At 34.4% G+C, this 24,229-nt stretch overlaps 1 protein-coding gene and 1 non-coding gene across 2 annotated transcripts in view; one reads left to right on the top strand and one right to left on the bottom strand.

The window, feature by feature from the left end:
- DNAJC1 (DnaJ heat shock protein family (Hsp40) member C1) overlaps positions 1–24,229 on the top strand; it is a 220,852-nt gene that overhangs the window by 27,157 nt on the left and 169,466 nt on the right. The window lies entirely within an intron of this gene.
- On the bottom strand, positions 17,954–18,060 carry LOC122474093. Its single transcript, XR_006294786.1, has one exon. It is a non-coding gene; the product is annotated as a U6 spliceosomal RNA (small nuclear RNA).

Below are 24,229 nucleotides of genomic sequence, written 5' to 3'. Positions count from 1 at the left end.
CAAAATAATTTGGGCATGAGTTGGTTTTTTTTTTTTTTACCCCCCTTGCCACCTTGAAAAAGAAATTTCATTTATTTATTAGTTTTCTGTAGACTTTTTAAAGAATGTTTATATTAGACAATCAGATCAGCTTTTCTAGAAGAGAGAAAAGATCTATTATCAATTTATCAACCTACATTATCCAGCTGGGGGAGTAGAGATCCAGAGTGATATAATGATCATATAGGGTCAGCACAAGAACATAAGCCTCCTGACTCCTAACTTAAATGTTATATTAGCTACATTAAAGTGTATTTCTTTTATTTAATGTGAAAAAAATCATCATAATTGACAACCTGCTCCTGGGCATGTGTATTTTGGTCCTCTGCCCTGGGCTTCAATACTAAACTCAAGTCCAAATTGGCTCCAGGGCTAGAATGTTGAGAAGAGAAATAGGAGGAGATAATGTATACTTCTTCAAACCACATAAATAATTACTACTTTTAGAAATTATTTCTCCTTCAGAATCTTGATTTTGATTCATATTGTACTTTGTGTGCTTATCTATAAAACAAGAAAGTAAATTCCTGAAGAAGACCTTGTAACAATTGCTTTAGAGAAACTGAGCTTTGTAAGTTATTAATTACACTATCTATATTGCAACTTTTAGGTAAATAACCTACATTTACTTGGCATAGTCTCCCATGGTATTTTTCTTTTCATTTTTGAAATTTGATAGTTTTGGGGCGCCTGGGTGGCTCAGTCGGTTAAGCAGCCGACTTCAGCTCAGGTCACGATCTCGCGGTCTGTGAGTTCGAGCCCCACGTCGGGCTCTGGGCTGATGGCTCAGAGTCTGCAGCCTGCTTCCGATTCTGTGTCTCCCTCTCTCTCTGCTCCCCCGTTCATGCTCTGTCTCTCTCTGTCTCAAAAATAAATAAAACGTTAAAAAAAAATTAAAAAAAAAAAAGAAATTTGATAGTTTTCTTTTTTAAAAATCACTTGGATAAAATCCTGAATTTTGTGTGGCATTTAAGTACTAAGATTGGCTTTTGTCCTTGTGAGTGTCCACCATAGTCTCTACCTACCTACAAAGAAGCATCAGGATGCTCAGGGTCATTCATGAGGCAGATTTGGAGTTATCACTGTTTCTGTCTTCCGTTGGTTACCATTGGTCCTAATTTCTCTTCAGTGATGTTGCTTGTTTTGATGGTTGCTTTTGCATTGGTTATGCTGGTGGTGTTATGGAAGAAAAGAGTAATAGGGGAACCTGGTGTGGCCCGCATTCAAGAAGAGACTTGGAGAAAAGCAGAGGCTGTATCCTTCTCTTCCTCCACTGATTTCAACTTAGCTGTAGAAATCAATAAACATAACCTGTGTAGCATGATGCAGGCCAAATTCTCTACCTTTGTCTTTTATTATCCATTAGGAAGAACTGAGAAAAGCCAGAACTAGCAAAAGTCCCTTGCTCCTAAAAGCAAGTGTAACCTTTTCAGACTGGTATTGATCTTTGTTAGGTTAGGAATTCTAGTGTGTATTGCTTTAAACCCCACCTCAAAAAAATCTGTTGGCATTTCCCCCAATATGTCAATAGCATTTTAAAAATTGTTGCTATTAAGATTCAGTGACAAATAACATGGCCAGAAGATTTGACATGGAATTTTGTCTGATAGTGGGATGATATTGGTTACCCAGAGCTATGGGTAGTAGGGACAAGAGAGTGTTAGGACTAATGAGTAAGTGTTTATATGGATTGTCTTAACTTACTATTGAACAGTGCATGTTTTTATTATTGGCTCTTCTACATCATAGAAGCGAGCCTTTCACATATGCCAACATTTCACAACATTGGTCATTACTAAATATTTGCATGCCTATATAAAGTGTATGATACTTTTCTAAGTTTTATAGAATGTGTGGAAGATACGATCCTTGTTCTCGAGTATAATGCTTCAACGAAGATACGTGACTTTTAGAATCAGGAAGATGAATACAGTTTTCACCAATAAACCTATTACTGTCTTTTTAGAAAATCATATTATAATATGATTATAATACACACACACACACACACACACACACACAGACATATAGCCTATATATAGGTATATAGCCCTTCAAGATGCTAAGTTCTCAGAAGTAGTAAGTCATAAGTACAGATATAACTGCTTATATAGCAGCTGGTTGGTTTATAGAAGTCTTCAGTGCATATTAGGATTTCCCTATCAGAATTTTGCCCATTTAAATATGTTTCTCTTTCCCTAATTTTCCCCTAATTTATATAGAAGAAATTTGAGGTGAATCTAACTGGGGAAAAAAAAAATCCTTTAGGCCAAAAAACTTGAGTAGTAATCAATTCATAGTTTAATAAAGGACATGTGTAGTTTGAGTTTTTGGATAACCTTTCTTCCTTTGAAAGCATTCTTCAATTAAAACCAGATGAGAGTAGCAAAGAAGGTATTTAGAGCACTAAAAAATGGATATGCTTCATGGAATTTGCAGAATTCATCAATACATGTAACAGTGATTTATAATTACATTTGGTTCTAACACATCAGTGTAGATCTAACAGAGGCACAGTAAGTAAGATAGCTAGTATAAAACGCTAAGGTGAAAGGGTTAATTGGCCTTCCACAGTTCAATTTGCCACTCTAGTGGCACTTTCTGTTGTCTGTGTAAACAGAGTTGCTAAGTACTTTCCCACTAATCTGCCACCCTTTTATTTATACAGTTGAACCTCCAATGAGGAATGGATCAGTTTACCAGTTGTTAGGCCTTTTCTTCCTGCCTTTTCAATCCACTTCATGCTTCCCCTGCCCGCCGCCGCCCCCCCCCCCCCAGCTGTTGCTACATACCTTCCTAATCTTTCCTTAGTCCTTATGATTTTGGTCTTTCTCCCCCCCAGCTTGTTTCACTCTTATTCATCGATGCAAGTATATGGATGTGTATACCTGGTTCTACTCCTCTATACCTCCTTATTCCTCACCTCTACTCCCATCCATTCATTCTACTCCTTCCTATCTCAAAACTTGCTGCAACTCTTCAAATTTGTTTTCAAGTAACATTTAAATATTCTTTAAACATTTAAAAATAATGAAAATTAAAAGCATATCACTAAAAGTCTCTCTAACCAGCTTTATTGTCTGAGAGCCTTCTACTTCTCTGTGAATTAATATAGTAATATATATATATATATATATATATATATATATATATATATTCTGGCCATATTAGTAATTTTATATATGTATGTATGCATATTCATAATCATAATATGGTATTGCTGAAAATCTACGTAATTCTGGAAATACTGTTCTTCTTTTTTCACTCTATTTTTTAAGGTCTGTACATATTACATAGCTAATTTCAACTGTTAACTGCTTCATAATACTACATTGTATTTTACATTTTAATTATCTACCTCTCAGTGGACATACAAATTATATCCATTTTTTTCTGTTTTAAACAATGCCATAGCAAACAGTCTTATAGATGTTGTCTTATACATATTGCTATAGTTTTTTAGGGCAGTGTTATCCACGTAGCAGGTAGTAGAATCAATTTAGGTAGGTTGGAATCTGCATTTTGAAAAAAAATAGAATGTAGAAGTGTCAGAGTAAAGGGCATATATTATTTTCATGAGACATGTATCACAACTCAGAACACAATTATAGAAAATGTATTTCCTACTGCAGGTCTCAGTCAAAAAGTTTATAGTGTGATACAAAATGCATTTTGTAATGTGTATCTAAGTTTGTTTTGGGTTATATACCCAGATGTGGATTAACTAGATCATAGGCTACATAATATTTTGAATTTTGTTGGACATAGCCAAGTTACTTTCCATAGTGGCTGCACTAATTTACCTTCCCTACACCCTAATCAATATTTGATATTCTAGTCAGAATTTTACATATTCTATATTCTTTTTCTTTTTTTCTTTCTTTTTTTTTTCTTTTTTTTTTTTTTTTTTTGGTAATGCTTATTTTTTAGAGAGACAGACAGAGACAGAGATAGAGTGCTAGAGGGGGAGGAGCAGAGAGAAAGGAGACACAGAATTGGAAGCAGGCTCTAGGCTCTAAGCTGTCAGCACAGAGCCTGTCACGGGGTTTGAACTCACGAACTGCGAGATCATGACCTGAGCCAAAGTCGGACGCTTAACTGACTGAGCCACCCAGGGCTCCTACATATTCTGTATTCTTAAGGGTGAAAAATTCCATTTTATTTTAATTTTCATTTTAACTAGTGAGGTTGAGTATAATACTCTTATTGCTAAAAAGAAATTGTCAAGAACATCTGGTGGGTGGGATTACTATTCTTGCAAATCCTGCTTCAAACTAGAGAAAACTTCACCTCCACAATCTTTGCTAATAACACTTTCCTTTTATTTTTTAAAATATTTATTTTGGGGTGAGTGTAAGCAGGGGACGGGTGGAGAGAGGAGGACAGAGGCTCCAAAGTGGACTCTGCACTGACAGGCTGACAGCAGCGAGCCCAGTTGGAACTCAAATTCATGAACTGTGATAACATGACCTGAACCGAAGTCCGAAGTCGGACTTTCAACAGACTGAGCCACCCAGGTGCCCTTCCCTTTTTTTTTTTTTTTTTTTTTTAAAGTAGTTAGCCTACCATGCTGAGCATGGAGCCTGGTTGAGATTCTCACTTTCCCTCTCTCTCTGCCCCTCCCCCGCTCATACTTTCTGTCTCTCTCAAAATAAATAAAATTTAAAAAAAAATACAATAATAGCATAAAACTGTGTGGCCTTATGAAATAATTTCTGAAAATAATTTTGTTAAGCGTGACACATTATGTTACATTTAGGTTTGTGTCAAATATGCTTTGAAACTCTTTTCTTATTCACTGTGAGTAACTTTAGATATGGTAGCATATTTGAAGAATACTGATATCCCTCAGTATATGAATTTAGATTCATTTCAGCAAAATTCCATCTATCGTGTATTTCTTCTGTTGTACAAGAGAAGATGAGTTCCAGCCAAGTGCTAGGAAATATTTCATCCCTTTGTTAAGACCACTATGGGTGGATAGAATCTTAGTACTGAGCAGAACATTAGAAAATAATTTTGGTTTAATTGTTGGTTATCTACTATATTATAACGATTTATAAAAAAATATATACTTAGTTACTTAAATGGCCAAAATCTATTTCTCAGATATATTTGGCCTTTATTCACAGCTCCTGAAACTACTTTGGAGCCATAAAGGTGACATGGATGTCTTCTTACTAATGAAGGTGACTCTCGGACCCCACCCATAGGTAGGACCTGGTTGTCTGGAGGACTAACCGTGTGATTAGAAGTTTGGAACTTTCAGCCCCACCCCCTGACCAGAGAGGGGAAAGGAGCTGGAGGTTGAATCAGCCAATAGCCATTGACTTAGTCATGTCATGACTATAATGAAGCCTCTCAATAAAAACCCAAAAAGATTGGATTCAGGGAGATTCTGGGTTGGTGAATACATGGAGGTGCTGGGAGAGTCATGTGCCTGAAGAAGGCACGGAAGCTCTGCACCCTTTCCCCACACCTTACCCTGTGTATCTCTTCATCAGACTATTGATTCGTATCCTTTATCATATTAGAAACTGGTAAACGAATGTGTTTCCCTGAATTCTGTGAGCCACTCTAGCAAATTTAAAGAACCTAAGGGGAAGTTGTTGGGACCTCCAATCTGAAGCTGGTGGGCTAGAAGCACAGTTCACAGCCTGAGGCTTGCGACTGGTATCTGAAGTAGGGGGTTGGAGGGCAGTAAGGACTGAGCCCTTAACCTGTGGAATCCGATACTGTCTCCAGGTGACTAGCGTCAGAACTGAGTTGAATTCTTAAATACCAGCAGGGTGTCCAAGAATTGGTTGGTGTTGTAGGAGTGGGACCCCACCCCCCGCCCCCCACCATGTTGGAATTGGATCTGGGAACCCTAAAAAAGTTGCTGTTGGCAGATCTACCTTCTGTTTGATTTTCTCTGGTAATAGAGATATAGTCACTTTCTTCCTAGATAGTCATTTTCATTGTTAGTGTTGGTTATTAAAATTTAACCACGGGGGCACCTGCATGGGTCAGTCATTTGAGCATCTGACTTTGGCTGGGGTCATGATCTCCTGGCTCCTGAGTTTAGGCTCCACATTGGGCTTTGCAGTGGCAGCATGGAGCCTGCTTCAGATACTCTCTCTCTCTGCCTCTCCCCCACCCCCTCTCTCAAAGATAAATAAACACTCAAAAAAGAAATACCTGTCAGTTGCATTCATTGGTACTATATTTGCCTTCAGAAGTCACACAGGAAAGAGTATACAGTACTTCTTTTAATTGTGACAGTTTAACAAGACTTCTTTGTTATGGGAATGCTGCTTTTTAGATAATTGAGAAAGCAGAACACATACTCAGTAATCCAACCAACAACAAGTAGCCCTGTTCTTTAGGTTATGTTTACGTATATGTATATGTATATGTATATGTATATGTATATGTATATGTATATGTATATATGTATATACACACTAATTAATTTTTGGTTAATTACTTTGCGAGGCTTATTCCATAAATTGCCAGTTTTAAATATTTCTATACTTTAGTTAACTATGTGGTTGATAAAGCTGTTAACAAAGTTGGAAGCCGATGTGAAAAATGTCATCTTTTGAAGAGGCTTTCAGTTTTTGATTTTTTTGAAGCAAAGACTTTTTACTGGAATGTATCATAATATTTAGGTACTCTATTTCTGTTTTCAGCCTAAAATTACCCTGTTGCCATTTTCTTAATGTAGAACATGAAATATACCAGCAACTATTCTCAAGTAATAGAAATAGGGCAGAAGTAGTTCTGGATTAAAACCAGTGGATGATCATCAGTCCATTTTATGCTGCCCATACCTGTGTCCTCCAGACCACTTATTTAGCAAGTACTGTTTTATATCGGATAAGTAGGAATTGGTTATAGGACTGCGTTGACAACTAGTGTTACTCTTGAGGGAAAATAGATTAGATTAATTTGTAGTTTGTTATTTTCGAGATTCACGTTTTTTTTTAATTAATTGCATGCTCAGGTGTCAAACTCTGAACTTCAAATGTGATAAAGCTACCTCTTAAGAAAGAAAAAAGTTACAATTCAACACTTTTATTTTATTTTTATTTATCCATATGTCATCTATTTATTTATTTTTAAAGATTTTATTTTTAAGAAATCTCTACACCCAACATGGGGCTCGAACTCACAATCCCAAGGTCAAGATTCTCATGCTTCACCCACTGAGCCAACCATGAGCCCCCAACACATTTATTTTAGACTTTTAATTTTTTTTCAATGTTCATTTATTTTTTAAAGACAGAGAGAGAGAAAGACAGCACAAACAGGGGAGGGACAGAGAGAGAGGGGGAGACACAGAATCTGAAGCAGGCTCCAGGCTCGGGGCTGTCAGCACAGAGCCTGACGCAGGGCTCGAACCCATGAACCGTGAGACCATGACCTGAGCTGAAGTCGGACACTTAATCAACAGTTGCCCCTATTTTCAATTTAAATATATCCTCTTTAACCATAAACTTGTTTAATACCTAGCACTTGAATAAAGCTTCAACCACTAATTCCTAATAATTATTTTTTGTTTTATGTTCTTTCTTGGTCTCTGAGATAATGCTATTCAAATTGTGATCTGGGGACTGGTGCTTGTTTGCAAATTGTTACCTTGTTTGCAATGTGATAAAGAAATTGAGAGCAAACATTTAGAAATTTTTATGGCAATTTGACAAAGATATATATGCCTGTTGACTCTAATAATAACAAATTTGGGAATTATATTTGATGTGTCCTTGTTTTAAAGTGTATTTTTCCAGTAATTCATTTATATTATATTTTACACAAGTCTCCTTGAAAGCAAAACACAGACTGGGTCATGCTCCATGTTAGTAAATAGCTGCAGCAGAGTGAGGGTCTTAATTTATGCAGGTATGTGTTAAAGAAGTTAAAGGGAAACGGAGAAGATGGTGAACTTATAGAGTCAAATTCCTGTTTCTGAGAATAGCAGGTTTTTTGTATTGGAAATCTACGGTTTATATGCCATATATGCCTTAGTTACTCTATGCAGTTATAGTACTATCCAGGTTGCTTGCTCTAAAATTCTGAAGTCCTGTCAATGACTGAGGGATCTTTTATGCTATACATTTGTATTTGTACCATTTCCTCTTTAAATGATTAATTTTAGTTGAAGTAATTTGGATTGTGATGTTAGACTCTCTGTTCAAGACATTTCCCACGTAACTTTTAGGAGTTTCTGACATGTGCAGAAATTGGTTGTAACAAGTTATATATATATATATATATACAAAAAAATGTATAGCATATCTGATGTTCCTCAAAATAATGGGGCTTTAAAAAATTTTTAAGTGACTGTTATGTTTTTCTTACATCAGTTTTTCTTATAACAGTATTTATTTCTTTTTTAAAAGTTCAAATTGTATTTCTGGATGTCCTTTTCTTTTGATTTCTCCTAGAACTTAAAATTTTCTCTTAAGCTGGTCCTTATAAATATATAGCAAAGAGGGGCACCTGGTTGGGTCAGTCAGTTAAGCATCTGACTTTGGCTCGGGTCATGATATCATGGTTCACGGGTTCAAGCCCTGCATCAGGCTCTCTGCTCTCAGCATGGAGCCTGCTTTGGATCCTCTGTTCCCCTCTCTCTTTACCCCTGCCCCACTTGTGCACACTCTCTCGCTCTCTCTCAAAAAATGAATGAAACATTTAAAAAAAACTTTAAATATATACCAAAGAGGAAGACAAGATGTGACTCTTTGAGATGATTTTAGCTTCTGAAGGTGAAATATATTAAAATAAATGATTCATTGTTTGCTATTAACAAAGGATATCCAAATATCCATTTTGGCCTGGGTCCTGTCAAGACAAACTAAAATACTTATCCTAGTAGTGTGGAATAAAAGTTTAGAAGCTATATTTCAAAATTTTACTGTGATATAAAATGTATATGAGAGATTAGCAATATAGAAACATTTCATGAATGGGAAAATATCTCGAAATATTTAGGATAAGATTCCAAACTCTTAAATTGATAATTTTATCTTTTTTTCCTACCATAATCATGATCATATTAACTATCTCTGAGAATACTAGGAATAGTTTTGTGGAATTGGCACAGCAGAAATCATGTTTAAAAATATATCTTTGGTCTGTCAACTTAAGATAGAGATTCTGACACAGGAAGTAGTCTGTCAAGATCTACAAAGGAAAGCATTCATTCTGGAAGCACAGGAACAAATATTTGAATAGTATCACAAATATTTTCTCTCCTCTTGATAAATTCCAAATTTTTTTATTTAAAAATGTTTATTAGCCTATCTTGTAACTCAGAATTGCCTGCTTCTACTTGCTTTCTGGCTCCAGTGCGATTTCTGCATTTTCCTTTTTAAAAATATTTGTATTTTAATACCTATTGAGAAATGGGGAATTTTTTGTTGTTTTCTCTTATTGACCTCCTTTAAAGAACTTAGTCTGAAACAAAAAGGAGACTTAATTTGTTAGTTAACTGTCAGAATCATGACATCTGGAGAGCGCAACGAGAATTTACCTAATTCATAGTGTTTATCCCATTTTTATTTGATAGTACAAAATCACATTGTAGCTTTGAATTACTATTTTTTATTTTGCATTTGTAATAAATTTGCCCAATTAGAGGAACGTAGAAACATCACAATGTTGAGTAGCAAAAAATGCTAACAGAAATCAACGAAATTGTTAAAAATTTTTCATGACAAAAAATTTAAGATAGTAACTCAAATGCCTAAAATATTTTTAGTTGTTACCGCAGACTTGCATATTATACATAGGTTAAGACAGAAAGAAATCAGGAACTATTTGAATAAATTAGAAACTCAGCAGAAAAACATTGTACTTTATGACCCTGAAAAAAATTGAGAAAGTGTCAGTGCTATGGTATGGGTTAATTATCAGATTTTTGTCCCATGTAATGCATAAGCTCCTGGTCAGAGGTGAGGTTGGGGGGGGAGGGCATGATATCATTGATGTTATATCTGAAGCTCTATGTTAAGATGTCCTTTAGTGAATTATATAGTAAACACTGGTTTTGCCATCATAGTATGTTGTACCGTGATTTTATATGCTACTTAAACGGAAGATAAACTGTCGCAGCTTTTTATCAGTCAGAATTTTCATATTTATTAAAAGAACTCTATCAGGACTGATGAGGCATACATTTTGTTATTTTTTTTTTTTGCACATACCTGAACATGAAAATAGATATGAAATAAATTGGTTAAAGGATTACTAAAGTTCTTTACATTCAGAGTCCAACTCTTGAATCGCCTTTTGACTCAGGCAGTGAAGTTCAGTTTCTCCACATGGAGTCTTTTCTCCGTGCAGCATTTCTGTAAGAATCAAGAAACCAGGGGCGCCTGGGTGGCGCAGTCGGTTAAGTGTCCGACTTCAGCCAGGTCACGATCTCGCGGTCCGGGAGTTCGAGCCCCGCGTCGGGCTCTGGGCTGATGGCTCAAAGCCTGGAGCCTGTTTCCGATTCTGTGTCCCCCTCTCTCTCTGCCCCTCCCCCGTTCATGCTCTGTCTCTCTCTGTCCCAAAAATAAATAAAAAAGGTTGAAAAAAAAATTAAAAAAAAAAAAAAGAATCAAGAAACCATTGCTGCTGAGTTCTTGAGCCAGTTGTACAGTTTTGTGGAGCTAACCTACTTTTAATTGCCACATTGAAAAGTTGCTTGGAAGTGTTGCTGAATAGGTCTTATTTCCTCCACTTTCTCCCTCTCCTCACAGTTTTTGGTTCTTCAGAGTTAAAAGAGTGTTCCAGTCTTATCTCTAGGATTTTCTTCCAACTCAAATTCGGCAGGTTTGGTGCTAGTGTTTTGGAGGTTTGTGTGTGGATAGGGAATGACAGCTGCCATTGTTGCCAACGTTGCTTCCCCCGTAGTTGTCATACGCCAACAATTTTAGATACATCCTGGAGTTAAGGAGCTTAAGGTATGGGCAAAATGTTCATTTTAAAGCTAAGTGGCTTAGCCCAGCCTGCTCAAATTGGCTAAGATCTCACAGTTGGGTTGCTGTATTATTTGCTAATTGTGTGATCTTGGATAAGTGCATAAATCTTAGTTTCTTCATCTGTGAGATAAGCAGTCCTTACCTTTTAAGATGGTTGTGAGGTTTCTATATTAAAAGTACACTGCTTAATAAATGTTAGCTATTACTTTATCTTAGTTTCTAAGAGGATGTACTTTTATTGAGCTCCTTGTATTTTTTTATTTTTTATTTTTGCTTGTGTGTGCTTTTGCTTTGAAGATAGCTGTAACTTGTAGAGGAAATGATACTGATAAATTTAGGTAGCAGATGACTGAGTGAAAATTCTGGAAAAATGTTTTAGTTGAACTTCAATTATTGGTGCATTGTAAAATTATTCAAATGTGCATTTATGATTCGAGGATGGTATTGTATATAATGGGTCATTTTGGAAATTTAATGCTAAATTATTCCTATTGTTTTAGAAGGTAATTAATGATTTTAAATTGAAGATTGTGAAATGATACATTTTGTAACCAGCGTGAGGATAAAAGCTTAAAGCTGTTGGCATATTTTGTGACCTTTGTTTTGGTTCTTGATCTGTGATCATTCAGAATTATTGCCACCTTGCACAGCTTAAAAGAGCGAGCAGGGCATTTGGTTTGTATGTGGTGCGTTGATCCTCTCAACTGAAACAATTAAAACACTGAATACAATATGAGGGGAAACAATTTGAGTGCATTACTCAGCTGGCATAAAGGTTACCATTTCTCAGAACGCCAGAACTTGGCTATCTCAAACCTGGTGCTCTGTAAAGAGGCAAAAACATCTCCCCAGAGATTTTGTAACTGTGAGTGGGTCTTCAGGTAATTTGGTGGTCCTGTGTTATGTTACTTATGTTACAAAACCTCAGGTGAGGAATTTAATTTGAAGCGGACCCTCATTGGCACCAGAGTCAGTGCTAGTGATACACCAAGATTTCCTGGGTTATAGATGAATATATATGGCTTATGGCTGCCAGACTAAAACCTACATTTACTGACTTCCCTTGAAGGTGGTGTGGCCAAGGCTAATTCTGGCAATGGATTATTAACAGAAGTCAAGTGTGACACTTCTCTGTCTTGCCTTAAGAAGGAATGCCTACATATGCCCCTTTCATGCCTACTGATGATGAAAACTTGAGTCAACAGAATTTGGACACAGAGATTAAAGCATGTGTTGAGCTGCCCCTCCAGCCAAGCACTGCTTATTCTAGACTTCTACATGAGAAGGAAACAATTTTCTATCTTATTTAAGCCACTATATTTTAGAATCTGTTACAGAGCTTAGACTGTATCCTAATTAGTGCACTTTAAAGAAAACCAAACAGATTTTTTTAAAGGACCGGTTCGTTAGTACTTCTATAAATGAAAAAGAAAATTGAAATAAGAACTCAGTGAGTGAATAAAAATAACCAGGGTTACATGAAATGATTGTTTTCCAGGGCTGGGACAGAGAAAAATAGATGAACTTAGAACACTGTGTTAACAAAGTAAGGAATTGCTTAAAACATGATAAAATTGTAACACTGCTGAGTAATTTTTTAAAAAATGAATAAACGATACCAGTAACAACATGTTACTGTGTGAGCCTCTAAAACATTATGCTAAATGAATAAGACTACATATTGGGTGATTCCATTTATATGACATTTCTAGAGAAGATAAAATTAAAGAGATGGAAAGTAAATTGGTGATTATAATAATTTACTATTCATTCACCCAGAAGTGATTTATTGCCTGCTTTCTGTGTGCCTCGCACTATTTTAGGAACACAGCATTGAATAAAACAGGCAAACTTCCTGCCTTTGTGTTATTTACATTCTAGTGGAAGAGAATGTCAATAAATAAGTGAAATATATAACATACCAGATAGTATAAATACTATGTAGAAAAATAAAGCAGAGAGGATGGATAGGAAGTGTCAGGGGAGAGGTTGCTGTTGTCAGTGTAGTGGACAGCAGATTTCTTATTATTTAAAAGGTGATACTTAAGCAAAGAACTGAAAGAGGAAGGATGTGAACCATGGAGATGAGGGGGGAGTCCTTTTCAGGCAGAGGGATCAGCACTTACAAGAGCTCTGAGCGGGATGGTGCCCTGTGTTCAGGGAACATCAAGGAGGTGTGAGTATGGAAAAAGCCAGAGGAAAAGTGATTGGAAATCAGATCAGAGAGATAATGAGTCATCTTGTCCTGGGGACTTGGTAGACCATTTTGAAAGACTTTGGAGATTTTAAGGTAATGTGAAGACTGGCTTTTTTTTTTTTAAGTGTGGTAAAATATGTATGATGAAACGTTTGCTATTTTAACCACTCTTAAGTGTACAATTCGGTAGCATTAAGTACCTTCACAATGTTCTAAACCCCTAATCCCCATCTATTTCTAAATATTTTTCACCAATTCCCATCCCCCTTCCCCCAGCTTTTGGTAACCTCTGCTGTATTTTCTGTCCTATGGATTTGCCTATTCTAGGTACCTCATATAGATGGAATCATACAATATTTGTATTTCATTTTGCATAATGTTTTCAAGGTTCATCCACGCTATAGCATTTATCAGACTTCATTGCTTTTTTTGGCTGAATAATATTCCATTATATATCATTTCATCTCTTGATGGATTTGTGTTGTTTCCACCTTTTGGCTATTGTGAATAATGCTTCTATGGACGTTGGTGCACAGATATGTTTGACTCCGTTTTCAATTCTTGGAGGAATATTCTGAGAAGTGGACTTGATAATCACATCATAACATGATATCTAACTCTCTGAGAAACTGTCATGCTGGTTTCCATAGTGACTGCATCCTTTTACTGTCTCATGAGCAATGTACAAAGGTCCCAATTTCTCTACATCCTTACACTAAAAAAATTTTTTTAATGTTTCTTTTTAGAGAGAGAGAGAGAGAGAGAGAGAAAGAGAGAGAGAGAGAGAGATGGAGCATGAGCAGGGGAGGGGCACAGAGGGAGGGAGACACAGAATCTGAAGCAGGCTCCAGGCTCTGAGCTGTCAGCACAAAGCCTGACACGGGGCTTGAACTCACAAATGGTGAGACCATGACCTGAGCCAAAGTTAGACGCTCAACCGACTGAGCCACCCAGGCGCCCCACTGTTTTCCATTTTTAAAGACTATATTCTGGGACTTTTGAAGTATATATTATAGGTTTGATTTATAGTTCCCTAATTATTAGTGATGTTGAGCATCTTTTCATACACCTATTGGCCATTATATGTCATCTTTGGAGAAATGTCTGTTCAAATCCTTTGCCCATTTTTTAACAGTATCATTAGTCTTTTTGCTTTGGAGTTGTAGGACTTCTTTATGTATCCTGGACATATACCTCTTATCAAATATACAATTTGCAAGTATATTTCCTCTTCTGTGGTTGTCTCTTCACTCTTTGGGTAGTGTCCTTTGAAGCTATTTGCTTCTGTACCTTATATGTTTTTTGTTCTTCAGTTTCCCCTGTTTTTGTATTTAGTTGATTTTTTTGTAGTATACTGTTTTTATTCTCCCTTTTTTTTTCTTTTAATTTTTTTCAGGGGCACCTGGGTGGCTCAGTCAGTTAAGCATCTGACTTCGGTTCAGGTCATGATCTCGCGGTTCGCGAGTTTGACCCCTGCTTCAGGCTCTGTGCTGACAGCTCAGAGCCTGGAGCCTGCTATGGATTCTGTGTCTCCCTCTCTCTTTGCCCCTCCCCTGCTTGTACTCGGTCTTCCTCAAGAAATGAATAAACATAAAAAGAAATTTTTAATTCAAAAATAAAAATAATAAAATTTCTTTTTCAGTTATTGCTTAATGGTTATATAGGTTGTTATGAGTTAAACTAGGTCGTTATAAGTTTAAGCGTTAATTGAAATTCCTGAGATAACCACCAAGGACTTTGACTTTTGATCTGAGGAAAATGGAAAGCTGTTGGAGGTTTTTGACTGGATCTGTTTTTTGTTTTAATCTGGCTGCTGTGCTGAAAACAGACGGTTGAGGGAAGGGACCAAGCAAGGGCTGAAGTCAGACAGTGTGTTAGGGGATTTTGTAATGATCCCAGCAAAAAAAGATGGTAGCTTGGCCAGAGATGTTAATGTTCAAATTCTGATATACTTTTGAGTGTAGAAACATCAGTACTTGCTAGTGAATTAGAGGTGGACTGTGAGAGACAGGGGAGTCAAGGGTGACACGAGAATTTTTTGAATGATAGAATTCTGTTTGGTGATAAAATTGCATTTGGCGACAGAATTCATATTTTAGAAGACCTGTATTAAAGACCTGAACGGTTTTTTTCAAATGTATTTCACATTTAGGAGAAACTAGAACATCTCAAGGGTCTATGTTCATCTGTTTTCTTTTGCTTTTCACTAAGCTATCAAGATATGTAATGGAATCAATATGGAAAGGCCATTCCTTGTACCTTCCATGTATACTATACTAAACAATGGTGGCTTTTTTTGAGTGATGATCATTAAATACTACAGTGAAAATTGGCAAATGGAAGAAAGGAAGTAGAAGGGGGGAAGGTAAATAAGGCAAAGGAGTTCAGTTAGTTTATACTGTCCTTACCAAATGAGCAAAGCATCTATAAATTTTAGAAAGAACTTCAACTGCAAAATCTTCACTCAAAAAAGAATATATTTTTTTTGCTGTTAAATCTGATACTGAAGTATATTAGAAAAATTTCATCCCTTCCATATATATGAAATGTCCAGAAAAGGCAAATAAATCCATAAAGATAGGTTTGAGAAAATTTGGGGGGGGGGGGGTTGGAAATATTTTAAAACTGGAATTATAATAATGTTGTACAACTCTATAAATTTACTAAAAAATCATGTATACTTAAAACAGGTGACTTTTATGGTTTGTAAATTATACTTAAAGCTGTTGAAAATATAAATGCACCAGAAGGAAAATAAAACCCACGTTCCTTGGTTATTCTGATTAATATTTCAATACTTGTATGGAGAATATTTTGGTTAAACTTTAATCTCATTATAGTTTTACTTTCTGGTCCCTACTTATATATTTTATGTGTTAAAATGATGTATGTTTTCCATAATGGTATTCTCAATTAAATGTTTCTTTTTTTATTATTATTTAAAATTTATTTATTTATTTTGAGAGAGAGACAGAGACAGAGACAGAAAGTGAGCAGGGGAGGGAGAGAGAGAATCCCAAGCAGACTGGGCTGCTAGCTCGAAGCCCAATGTGGGGCTTGAACTCACAAACAGTGAGATCATGACCTGAGCTGAAGAAACCAAGAGTTGCAGGCTTAACCGACTGAGCCACCCAGGCATCCCTCTCAATTAAATGTTTCTAATAATAAGTCAAATCCTTGATAAAACTAGTTTAAGTAGCATAATTTGTATGAAAATGAAGATTACAACAAAGCCCAGCAAAGGAATATGCAAATGGGCAGACATTAATTAGGAGTTCTTTTTTTAAGTGTATTTATTTTGAGAGAGAAAGAGAATGTGGGGGAGGGGCAGAAAGAGAGGGAGAGAGAAAGAATCCCAAGCAGGCTCCCTACTGTCAGCATAGAGCTTGATATGGGACTTGAACTCACAAACTGTGAGATCATGACCTGAGCTGAAATCAAGTTGAATGCTTAACCGACTGAGCCACCCTGGTGCCCTGAGTTCTTTTTTTTTCTTTTCTTTTTTTTTTTTTTAATATAAGGAAAGTGCTTTGCTTAATGGCTCTGCTTTCTTTAAAGGATTTCTGAATAATCAGAAATAATTGGGAAGAAAGCTTTCTCTAATTGGGGATTGGCAAAATGTATGTGGTTAAAGTTATTGCAAAAAAATTTAGAAATCAGTAAGAATTGTTTGAAAAACAATTACACCCACTGTCATATACATCTTTAAATAGCACTCTTGAAAATATATACCTCTAGTGTCCTCTTAATTATTATTTGGTTTGCTAGCTTTCAAACCCATGGGTGACTATCTAATTTGTATTTTTGGCCTGATTAAGTACAATTATTTTTATCATGTATTTATTATATTTCCTATGTTAGCATGTAAGATAGAATATATAGGGAGAAATATGGGAAAACCAGTGAAAACAGCATATTTAATAAGCATTCCTGAAATGCTAATTTTAGAAAGAGAAAATTTTTCCTAAAATTTGGTTTCTAAAAAACTTGGTAAAAAAACAGTATGCTGTTTGAAAAAATTTAACACAATACAAAAATATATAAAGTAAAAAGTGATATTCCCATACTTTGTCCCTTAGTCCCTTTGCTAGAGGTAACTACTTATATAAATTTGTATGAAATTTATGTATCTCCTTCACTGTTTTCATGTTTGCCTAATATTTTCATGTTTACCTATATAAATCTTGCATTATGAGGTTTGCCCCTCATATTATGGTTTTTAATTATATGACACATTATCCCCTAAACAGTAAGACTTAAGAGTGTTACTATCCTAACCCATCTGTAGATTTAAAAATTTCTGTGTTGTGGCAAATAATTTTAAATTAGGGACAACTAATTTCAGATAAATTGGTCCCCATTTGTTTCTGCAATGTTATAACAGATTAATCAGTGATTAATCTTAATCAATGATTCTCAACTGGGGGCAATCCTACTCTTCCTCCCCTAGACTTTTGGCATTGTCGGGAGACATTTTAGATTATTGCCTCTTGGGGGAAGAGGTGATGCTAATGGCATATGGTGGTAGAGGTCAGGGGTGCTGCTAAATGCACTGAACAGTACCCGCCCTTTTTTTTTCAATATATGAAGTTTATTGTCAAATTGGTTTCCATACAACACCCAGTGCTCATCCCAAAAGGTGCCCTCCTCAATACCCATCACCCACCCCCCTCCCTCCCACCCCCCATCAACCCTCAGTTTGTTCTCAGTTTTTAAGAGTCTCTTACGCTTTGGCTCTCTTACACCGTAACCTCTTTTTTTAAAAAAAAATATGGAACGCTTCATGAATTTGAGCGTCATCCTTGCGCGGGGGCCATGCTAATCTTCTCTGTATCGTTCCAATTTTAGTATATGTGCTGCCGAAGCGAGCACTGAACAGCACCCCTTTAATGAAGAATTATCTAGTCCAAAATGTCAGAAGTGCTAAGATTGAGAAAAACTGCCTTATATGAAAATGGTTAAGAGTAAGGACTCCCCAGGCAGACTGCTTAGGTTCATATCTTATGCCCTCTCCTTACTGTGTGACTGTGGATGGTTATTTAACCTCTCTGGGCTTCAATTTCCTTATCTATATAATATTAATAGTACCTATCATAGGGTTGTTGAGAAGCTATTTAATACATGTGAAAAATTTGGAATGGTGCCTGACACAGAGTAGGAACTCTATAATAGTTGGCTGCTGTTGTTTTGTTGTTAATTTAAATGTGGATTCATATCTGCAGTCAAAGAAATTTTTCAACTTCTCTGATTTAGAAATAAGTGTCATGGTAAAAATGAAAATCTAGTCAAAAGAATAAAATCAGCATTCTGGGGGCGCCTGGGTGGCTCAGTCGGTTGGGCGTCCGACTTCGACTCAGGTCACGATCTCGCGGTATGTGAGTTTGAGCCCCGTGTGGGGCTCTGTGCTGACTGCTCAGAGCCTGGAGCCTGTTTCAGATTCTGTGTCTCCCTCTCTCTCTGACCCTCCCCCGTTCATGCTCTGTCTCTCTCTGTCTCAAAAATAAATAAATGTTAAAAAAAAAAAATTTAAAAAATCAGCATTCTGAAATGTTCATGTTACAAATATATAAAACAGAATGGATCATAAACACATATTTTAGCAATTTGGGGGAGTTTCCAAACATGATTATGAGACTTACTGAGTTAACTATGTCCCCACATTCTATTTCATACACAATTTTTTTTTTTAATATTTTTGCATTGTGCATGAGTGATGATGCATTTCACAGAGCGGTAGCCCTTGAACTGAGACAGTCTATCATTGGTCTTTCTCTTTGGTTCTGTAGTTTTGTTTCTTTGAAAGTCCTAAGTCGTATTACATAATTCAGGAAGGAAGTGTTCATAGAAAGAAGGAAAGGTATTAAATAATTTTGAATTGAATTATATTTCTGATTTGTTGCCTCAGTGTTAATTTTTTGGGGTTTTTTTTTTTCTTTTCTTAGTGTTGAATCCCTTATTCTCCTCTTTCTCCATTCATAGGCAATGCTATGAGTACATCCTGAGAGTACAATGAGGGCATTGAATGTATTAAAATCTAGATTATTTTTAGAAAAAATAGAAAATACTTATTCAAGTTATATCGTGGTTTTATTCTTTTCATAATTGTTGTAGTATAAAATTCATTAATCATAATTCTTTGTGTTTCTCACTGCTATCTCTGTCAGTGAAGTAATTTATGAGCTGTACTTATATTAAATATATCATTAAACTGCATCATGATTTAAGGTATTTTTATATATCTTGCAAACAAAAGAATATCCAGCAAAGTTCAGATTTACAGACTATAGTGTTATTATTTTCTAGAAACGGATGGCAAATTTATTTTCTCCTTAATTTGATTAAGATGATAAATGGGGAAAAAAACCCCCACAAACTGATTTCTTGAAACAAAAAAAGTATGTGAGTGGTATAGAGTATATAAATGTTTTTCCCGTCTTTTTTGCCCTCTTTCCCCCCACCTTTTTTTTAATGTTCAGTTTTAGTTTTTTACCACTTGATGGCAGTGATGGAGCTACAGCAACCCTAAGAAGGTTAGGGCACGAACTCATTATGAATAACAAAAAGGTAGATACAAAAGAAATCTCTGACATTTTAATATTATTCACATTTCTAGGTGATATTACTTACATTGAAAGTGACAGTAATAGGGGGAAAAGCCTCTAGATGGAGCTTCAGTACTTTCTAAGGGAGAACATTTTCCGTATCTTTCCAAATACATATTTTATATTGTTTTAGATACTATGTTGAATCCAGAATGGATTTTTCTAAAACTGATATTTAAGGATGAATATGTCACTTGTAGAGAAATTAATTCACCAAGCCCACCAATAATTTGAAAACATGGCTATTTAAGTGTCTAAAATTTCTATTTCATTGTTAGTATTTGTTGAAAAAGTATGTTAAAAATGTTAGTCAAATGTTCCTAACCTAGTATTAATTAGAATGAGATTGCATATCTAACCAGTTAGTAAAAAGCACTTTACTAGTAGGAAATCAGGTGCTTAAAATCAATATTGCCCCTTAATTAAACATTATCATCTATACTGTTAATTGTTACATTCTCTTAACAGAACATAAATATTTTTTTCCAACTCAATTCCCCAAGTTTAAAAAAAGTTGAAATTAATGTAATCAAAATTTAGGAGATTTTATGTAAAATATTCTTTTACGGGACATACATACATGTTCTTTAAGTAGTAATTATTCTTACTCTCATCAGAAATGTTTACCTTTTGTAGCCAAATAAGGAATCCATTATCACTATACATGGGAATAAAGTTGTCATTTTTATTAGGGAAAAAATGGATGTTAATATTCTCAGTACACTGTTGATTTTAGTTTCTAATTCATTTGGAATAACAAGAAAACTCAAAACAAGAATAGTAGGTTTTCTTACCTTCCAACTAGTATACCATAACCTGGATTAATTTTTGCTGTCTTATAAAACGTTTTAGTAAATATGTGCTGTTGGTTTATAACTGGTATTTTTAGCACTCAAATGTTAGAGGGAAACCATGGGTAATATTTAGTCTGGCATTAACATGACATAGTAGTTTTATGTGGAAAGAAAATGTATAACTGGGAAATCATATGAGAAGCATGAAAAATGATTTGTGGTGGTTTTACCATTCTTCAGTTTCTTGATAAAATTTTTCTCTATTGAGGCAGTTCACTGAAGTAGAGTAGTTGCCAGTAACTTTTTATAATTACATGTAATGATAGAGTTTGTAGCAGTTAATTTGGGGGGACGGCTAAGCAAATATGGTATAAATTCATTTCAAGTTGTGTATAAAGTCAGCTGAATTTGTGGTGTAATTTGCTTGTTAATCACCTTAGTGGCAACAGTCTTCCAAAAAGCCACGTATTGCTTTGTTTCTTATCTTACTAAGATTTGTTTCTTATCTTACTAAGAAAGCCATGTACTGCTTTGTTTCTTATCTTTATTTATCTTACTAAGTTTTAAACATTTCAGAAACATCTCATAATTTTTCAACCATCTCCTTTTATTATTAATACTTTCTAAACAAATATAATTGGATTAAATTAGTTTTCAATTGTGTAGTAAAATGAACTTTGAAAAGATACAGTCTATTTCTCAGAGATAGGAAAACTCCAAAAAATTGTTAAGCTACTACAAATATCTGTAAATGAGAGCCTTGTACTTATAGTTACTCCTAAAATAAATCCATTTAAAATAGTTATGGTTAAGTTTGAACTTCACTTAATTTGAGCAATCTCTCTTGACAAAAGTTAACTGAAATATTCTCCATTTCTCTGAAGTTCTTGCCCTAAGAAATAAAATCAGTTATGTATCAAGTTAATTTCACATGTCAAAGCTTTTTAAAGGAAAAAGAGTAAAGCATACAGTTGTTATTTGCTACAAATTTAAAAATTATCTTCAATTTGGTGGAGGAAAAATTCCTTTATTTTACATTGAGGTTGCTGAATTGCATTTTCTCCATTTTTAACCAGTATGTTGGCATTATGTAGTATCATCTCTAGTAAAGTTTACTTATGTTACTTTATCTTACTGGTTGTAATGCCAAAGCCTGCAATGAAGCATTCCGGTTGATTTACACTTAGCATTATATCTCGAATATTATATACTCACTTTCAATGTTAGTACTATACACATTGTTAACAGTAAATTTTATCAATGTCAATAAGATAAAAATTAACCAAGTAGAAAAGGATAATCAAACTTCTCTTATTTCTTTTGGTAAACTATTTTTTTTTTAATAAGTTTTCCTGAAATGTAGAATACCTAACAGACTTTTATTAAACTATATGTTGCAAGTATATCAAGCACAAGAAAATATGTAGCAGTTATTATAGTGCTTAATACAAATCTTTTGATTTGTCAAAACATTATATTAATATACCAACAGAAGCAGATAAGGCTCCTGTTATTAATACAGACTGAAGAATATAACTTCTGTTTGACAATTCTTAAAATGTGTCTGAACAACTCTATATTCCATTAGTTATATATGTGTTCTAATATTGTTTGTCTTCATTCTGTTCAAGTTTTGATTTTTCATTAATATTTGATAGCTTTCATTGCTACCTAAAATATGATCACACAATAGCTAGAAAAACAGTTCGGCTCTCTAGTTGTTACTTTATTTTAATAAAAATTTTATTTATCCTTTTCATTTATTCTAGCATTAAAGAATTTCTATTTTATTTTGCTTTTAAAAATAAAATTTTATATATATATATATAGTGAAATAATTTATTTCATTTTATCTTGTATCATCAAGCTACCTAAATAGCTATTGAAATACTTTCCAGAGCCTCCTTTTTCTGAAAAAAAGGCTTTTAATGAAGTTGTACTACACAAATGATTTATTTGGGTTGTCCCTCACCTTGGATCCATCCCCTTTCCCTAAAATTTTCATTATTAAGCAGAAAAAAAGATATGATTGTCATGTAATAACACCATAACTTTTTATTTAAACTAAAAAGCAAAAGATCAATGAGTAAACCCTCTGAATTTAATCTTCTGTATTCTTTAAATATTTATGAAGGTAAATAACACCAAGTGAAAGACCATTATAATGTATATGTATTTTTTATAGTAAAGATATTATTTTAATTTACTTTTAAATATAAGTTTTATGTTAATACTCTTGAATAAAGTAGCTCTGACTTATGAACAAATTTATTTGCATCCAAATATAGGTGTGATGATTTGCAAAACCTGTGTATGTTATCTCCAAAGTCACTGATTAAATTAATTTTCAATTGTGTAATAAAATGAACTTTGAAAATAACTTTAAAAAATTAGTTGATTTCTAAAAAAGTAACTTCACTATGAATTAATAGCTTATTAATGAATGTTAAATAATAAAGTCATAATATATAAGACAAAGTATGTATAAAGTCTGTAGAGTAGATTATATGTTATGCGAATAATTATGTATGTTTGTAAGATACATTTTGTGGCATATTGATAATGAAATAATTAGTTATCAATAAGAAATAATAGTGTTAAGAACTGCATAGAAAATTTGCAGCTCTTCTATTCATCTATTCTATAAACATCAGCTAGATACTATTTTATTTTTTAAATATTTTGATAATACCTTACAGAACTCTGTGTTCTCAGGCCTCTTGCTAACATATTAATTGAACTGTAGCATAAAAATAGTAACTAGGTAAATTCATGTAACTGAAGATGACCTGTGAAAAGAAAAGTTTAATAGATACAATAATAGATATGTGTTAGACTGTTGTATTATGAAGATAGGTAGTATTTTATGATTTAAGCTTTCATCCCAGACCTGATATATAGACTTAATAAAATATTGAAAACTGATTTCTTGTATACAAACAGTTATTACATATCTAGGACTATCTTGAGGTTTTAGAAGGAGAGTGTTTTGTTATCAATGTAAGTACTCACTTATCTTTAAAAAATTAATTTGGTTTGACTTAAAAAGTTTTATATTGTCTTAATAAAGTTCCCTGCAAAAGCATGTAGCCTCACAGAACTGGGTATGTTATAATTAGCAAAGTAAGCCTAAATTACTCAGATAACTGTGAATGTTATTATCATTCACAGTTTTGTTAGCTTCTCAATTAAATCGTTTTCCAGATAATGTGGTTTTAATCCATAATAATATGCAAAAGTTGGTTTTGTTTTAATTTTAAGTACAGACTTTAAAATAGATCTGTTCCGGGTTCGGATGGAAATGTGTTAACTTTTGAAGACTAGTTTGATTTCTCAGATATCGCTAATGTCATGCAAGGAAATGGGATATAATAAAAATAGTAGTACTAACCAGTCGTTATATCTTTACCAACTTGTAGTCTTTAGTGGTTCAGTCTGTAACTGTCAACATTTAACGTTCTGTATATTTACTGCTTTTCAAGACTATCAGAAACCCTGCACATAATAATTTTAGGAGCAAAATAAATGGCAGAATACTGACTCTAAGAAGCACTTAATATGGTATCACAGTGATCTCCAAATCAGTAGTGATAGACTCAACATGGAAAATTTCTCATTCTAGGCAGATTGTGTTTGGTGACCTGT

Source organism: Prionailurus bengalensis, chromosome B4 (assembly GCF_016509475.1).
Source record: "Prionailurus bengalensis isolate Pbe53 chromosome B4, Fcat_Pben_1.1_paternal_pri, whole genome shotgun sequence".
In the NCBI taxonomy this organism is placed as follows: Eukaryota; Metazoa; Chordata; class Mammalia; order Carnivora; family Felidae; genus Prionailurus; species Prionailurus bengalensis.
The sequence above is the reverse complement of the archived record's forward strand: the minus strand, read 5'-3'. Positions and strand labels throughout refer to the sequence as shown.